Raw genomic sequence first — 6,399 nt, forward strand, 5'->3', positions numbered from 1 at the left:
AAAACAATATATATTTAAAAGTTTTTTTAGAAGAATGAGCTTAAAACAAATGGGCCCTAAGGGTTGTGGGCTTTTAAAGTTTTAGGGGTTAAAAGGGCCCGTTTGTCCGAATTTCTATGTCCGGACCTGGCCCGGATTTAAATCTGGACAACCAAGCCATGTCCGGACCCGGCCCGCATTTGCAAACCTTATGTCCAAACCCTTTTTATTCCGGGCCGGCGGGTCCGGACAGATTATTGCCACCCCTAATTCCAAGGAGTCGATCCTGTGGAAATTATTAGGAGAATACAACGTGGCTTCTCCATAACTGCATATCTATGATAGATTCTGATCAATAGATTTACATGAGAACTAGTATGGATGTTCGTGTTTTCCCTGCAGACTCATCTAATGGCAATTATTTCAAAAATGTAAAAATTCACTTAATAAATGTTGAGAAATTTAATAATGATCAATAGAAAACCTGAAAGCAATCATACAAAAACACAGTTTAACGAGGTTTGGCAGAATATGCCTACATCCTTCGGAGCGGAGCGTCTATCGATTATTTTATTAGAATTAGAGTTACATATTACATAAATATATATAAACCCTACCCAGTATAATTTATCAAAATACCATTGTAACGTATCGCGGAGCCATATACAACAATCTTCACCATGACGAATATACCCCATGGAGAAAGAAAATACTAGGGAACTTCTCATCATCTAGATGGGTTGGATGCCATGCCTTTTTAGTATTTAGAGACATAAATACTAAAAAGGCATGGAATCCCCATCTAGATGGGGATTCTTCCCCTCTTTTCTCTCTCTAAGTTTTTTATTTTTATTTTTTAAAATTATCTCTCTTTGTTGGGGTTTTATTTTTATTTAAAAAAATAATTTTTTTTTTACAAATTAATAGATATAGTCTAAAAAAATCAAATGTCTCATAGCCTATAGTACTCAGCAAGATCTCTAGTTCAAAACTCATTCCGTGCACACGCCTAATCTATAGAGCGCTTGTCCTTTTTGTTTAAAAAAAAGTCTAAAACATAATATTTTTTTTGAAAAATATTATCAAAAATTTATTATTTGATTTATTAATATTTTATAAATTACTTTATGTAGTATTTTTTAAAGCTATGTTTTAATTTTTGATTTTTTACAAATTAATTTATATAATATATAAAATTATAATTTAAGTAGAGTTTTTGTAAAAAATTATTATTTGACATTTAATTTTTATAAACTAAACTATAAATTAACATATAAATAAATTTTTTAATTCGCTCCTAACTATTAATTTTGGCTCCACCACTGTTCCCCAAGGTGGAGATTGTTGTATATAGCTCCGTAGTACGTACAAGGGTATTTTGGTAAATTACACCAGGTAAGGTTTATATATATTCATGTAATATGTAACCCCAATTAATTCTAATAAGAGAATCGATAGCCGCTTCGCTCCCGAGGACGTAACCATACTCTGCCGAACCTCGTTAAATTTCGTGTCTTTGTGTGATTACTTTCAAGTTTTCCTATTGATCATTATTAAATTTCTCAACAACAAAAAATACAAAAGAAAAGAAAATCAACCAAACACCATTATTATTAGATAAATTTAATATCTAATAAAACAATAATTAATAATATAATGTAAAAATAATAAAAAATAAAAAATATATAAATCATAAATGGATAAAAAACAATAAATATAAAATTGAAATAAAAACACAATATATCTATCTATTTATTTATTGCTCAAAAATAATATAAACAAACAACAAAAACAAAATTAAAATACATAAAGGTGGCGTTTGGCTAGATATAATTGAAAATGTAGTAGATTTTTAATTACACTGTAGTTATAAATCCTTGTAATTAAATATATAAGAGAGTTAAATCTAGTGTTTGGTTGGATGTATTTGAAAAAATGGATTATAAAATTATATGTTTAGTTGGAGTGATTTAAAAATCTGGATTTGAAAAATTTATGTTTGGCTTAATATTTTTAAAAGCTATGGATAGGTTACCCACACTCTAGGTGATTATTAAGTTTTGTTAAATATATAATACGACATTAGATTATATTAATTATAAAAGTAAATAATTGGGTATATATTTAACTAATTTGATATATGATTAATTTAACTGGAAATTGCCAAAAACACCCCCAAAGTTTGTAATATGCACAAATTCTCCCTCTAAATTTGAATATCCATAATACCCCCTTTCTTTTGAATATAATGATTTTTAAACCCCCAAAGCATCTAACGGTGATTGACAGAGTTAATTTTTAAATTTTTTTGGACGAAATTGTCCCTTGCATGGGAAGTTGTGGCAAGTGCGACATAGTTTGACTATAATGCCCTTGGGTGCAATGATTTTTCTGCTTTTAGAGAAGGGGTATTTTCCTTTGTGTAATCCCGAGAGAACACCATTACTGACACCTGTTATTTGCTTTCATCGCCTCTTCAGCTTTTCTCTTTCCAAAGTTGTCATTGCCTGGGCATCTTGTGAAGGACTAAAATTTCGTTCCACCATTATCTCGAAGGAGAACTCTCACTCAACGCTTCGGCATTTCATCAGTTTGCGCTCTAAGGTATTGAGGCGAGGTGGACGCTGTTGAAGAAGTTGTGCAGTTTTCTTTGTTTTTTACATTCTGTGTGTTATTTTTGCCCATTTGGTTTGTAAAATATTCTGTTAGAAAGAGAAATTTTTGGGTTGTTATGCAATCTCATTGTGTTGTATAATGTTTATAATGTATGTTTCCCCTTTAATTTGATATGGTTGCATTATGTAGTGTTTAATAGTATCAGTTTAATAAATGAGATTTCTGTTTAAAACATGAGGTTTCAGTTTAAGAACTGAAGTTTCTGTTTATGAAATGAGTTTTCTGTTTAAAAAATGAGGTTTCTATTTAAGAAATGAGTTTTCTGTTTAAGAAATGAGTGCATGCATTACTCTTCATGCTAACCTAAATTTTTTTATTTGTAGTTATAATGTAATCATACTAACCTAAATTCTTTTCCACAAACTTATTAAATTTTTCATGTAAATATCATTGTCTCCATATAATAAAGAACGACAGTCTTTATACTTGGTTGTCTTTGTTTAACTATCGATGTTTATGTTTAACATATTGCGTTTTGCGTTTAAAAAGTGCTTAAATATCATTGTTTCTATTTAAAGTTGTACGAGTGATCAGGATTAATTGGTTTTTATACCCAGGATTAATTTGTCACTCAAATATCTGTTTTTTTGTTCAGATATCAATGTTTCTTTTTAAAAAATGAGGTTTTTGTTTAAGAAATTAATTTTCTGTTTAAGAAATGAGTACATGCATTACTCTTCATGCTAACCTAAATTCTTTTGTTTGTAGTTATAAGTTTGTTTGTAATTATAATGTAATCATGCTAACCTAAATTCTTTTCCACAAACTTATTAAAATTTTCATGTAAATATCATTGTCTCCATATAATAAAGAATGGTCGTCTTTATGCTTGGTTGCCTTTGTTTAACTATCGATGTTTCTGTTTAACATTTTGCGTTTTGCGTTTAAAAAGTGCTTAAATATCGTTATTTCTATTTAAAGATGTACGAGTGATCAGGATTAATTGGTTTTTATACCCAGGATTAATTTGTCACTTAAATATCGGTTTTTCAGTTTAAATATCAATGTTTCTGTTTAAGAAATGAGTGCATGCATTATTCTTCATGCTAATCTAAATTCTTTTGTTTGTAGTTATAATGTAATCATGCTAACTTAAATTCTTTTCCACAAACTTATTAAATTTTTCATGTAAATATAAAGAATGGTTGTCTTTATGTTTAGCTGTCTTTTGTGGAAGGAAGGCTTGCCACACTGTCAGGGTCGTCCTGAGGTGGAATGGATATGCTCGTAGAATCTGAATTCCTGCTAAAATCAAAGAACTATACAACGAGAAGAAAATTTAAGCGGAAATACCATCATTTTAAGAGGAAACATAACATTTTAACAGAAACTAGAAAATTTAAGTGGAAAAACTTACATTTGAAACTGGATAATTTTAAACGGAAACTGGGATTGGACAAGGATAATAAAGCAAAACTTATGGGTTTTTTTTTGTTTTAAGCGGAAACTTATGTTTTAAGCGGAAACTAGAATAATTAAGCAAAAACATGTACTTTTAAGCGGAAACTTGGATAATTAATCAATAATTAGCTTCTACAACTATGCAAATATAAAAGAGAAGAATTTTACAACGAGGAGAAATCTACTCTCATTCCCAAGAAGTCAACGCCATGAACACAAGCACTCGTCCCTCCCCCTTGTATCTAGCAATAGCACAACAAATCTCCTTAGTAAACTTATATAAAAAAAATTGTTACTCTCTCTCGCAGGATGATATCAAGGTGAGGGGAAGGAAGAGATTGTCACCTTATCGAGTAATCTGGAGAACTCCAATCGAACACACCAAATGTGGGAGGAATTGAAAAACTCCAACAATCCAAAGTGATATGAGTCTTCCAAACTTTGTTTGAGAAAAAACAAAAAGAATGAAAAAAAGTATGCAAAAAGGTTTGACATGATGTGATTTGGCGGTTTTTTCTCACCATTTTAAAGGCAACGATAGAATTTCATAACATGGACCCAGTCCTAGTGACCTACAGGGGGTAAAAAGGAAGTGAAACAATAACGGAAGGGCTGTTCGAGGTATTCAAAACTCACGGGCTATTTGGGAAGATTTTGAAATTCTTGAGGGGCAAACAGTAATTTTCTCTTAAAAAAAACCATATATATATATATATATATATATGTGAACAATAAAACAATAAATTTATTTATTTCACCATTCAAAAACAATGTGCTTAAATAAAAAAAATTTTAAAGGAAAATGCTATTATTTATATTGAGAGAGAAAGGTTTCATGTGGGACCCACTAAACAAAAGAAACTGCTAAGCAAAACAAGCAAATAGCATCTTGTAAGGGATTATAATACTGGTAACTAAGATTAATATTTTATAGATGTCCATGCTTATGCTATGACTTCATGAGTGGCGGAGCTTGATAATTTATTAAATGGTGTCAATATATAAGTATAATATCACTACGTATGATATAAAAGAAACATGTATATGCACAAGCATATATAAAATTATTATGTTAAAACAATATAAATTTTCTAAATAATAAAAAAACCAAAAAATTTTGTTTAAAAACTTATATTAAAAAATTAATTCAAAAGTCCAAAAATTTAAACTCATATCATAACTTAATCAAATTATTTGATGTAGTTTGGATAATTAGAAAAACCATATCAAGATCAAGAGTTTAATTTTTGAATTAAAAAAATTAAGCAACATGATATGAGAGCAGATTGAAAATATTGATAATAATGAAGACAAAAAATGATTTCAGTTTTATATTTTTTTAAAGTTGTTAAAAAAATATGGGTCTTTTTTAATTTTAAATTTTTATATAATAACCCATAAGTTTTCATAATTGTTTTTTGCACATTAACCCCTAATTTTTCTAATCTTATGGGTCAATTTACAAATTTTCACAAAAATAATTAATACATATATAATATTTTAAATATTTCCAAAATTTTTGTGGGGTCATTTGACACCACAAAAATCAATGTAGCTCCGCCCGACTTCATCTAATGATGCGAATTGTTTCAAAAATAAAATTATAAAAAATCACTTAACAGAAAACACTATAAAAACTAACAAAACACCCATATTATTAAATAAATTTAACAAAACATTAACTAATAATATAATATATCAATAATAAACAAATCATACATATGGATGGAAAACAATGAAAACAAAATTAAAATAAAAACACAATACATCTATTTATTTAATTTATTGTTAAAAAATAATAGAAACTAACAACAAAAACAAAATCATGTCTATATATATATATGAATAACAATAGAAAATAATTAAAATAAAATTAAGAAAAAAAATAAGAACGAATGAAAATATTATTATTAGCAAGCATATAATATAATGTAATATATATTGATTATTAATATTATATATTAATATCATATATGTATTGAGAGAAAGAGAAGGTGAGTGGTGTGTGATCTACTCAACTATAAAAAAAAATAGAGGCCAACCAAAATCAAGCAATTGACAGCATAGGAGGGATTTAGATAGTATGTATACACACACGTATGCATATAAATAAAAAATCAAACAAATAAACAAACACCATATATAGAGAAAAATAAAACAAAAATAAAAATAAAAATAAATAAATAAAGTTCAAAAATAATAAAAACATACAAAAATAAATATGCATATAAATTGAAAAAAAACGCCAAATACATACATAGAGAGAATGAAACAATAAATCTATTTATTTCACCGTTTAAAAACAATGTTTCTAAACCCAATAAAATAAAATAAAATAAAATA

This window comes from Dioscorea cayenensis, chromosome 7 (genome assembly GCF_009730915.1).
Source record: "Dioscorea cayenensis subsp. rotundata cultivar TDr96_F1 chromosome 7, TDr96_F1_v2_PseudoChromosome.rev07_lg8_w22 25.fasta, whole genome shotgun sequence".
NCBI lineage: Eukaryota > Viridiplantae > Streptophyta > Magnoliopsida > Dioscoreales > Dioscoreaceae > Dioscorea > Dioscorea cayenensis.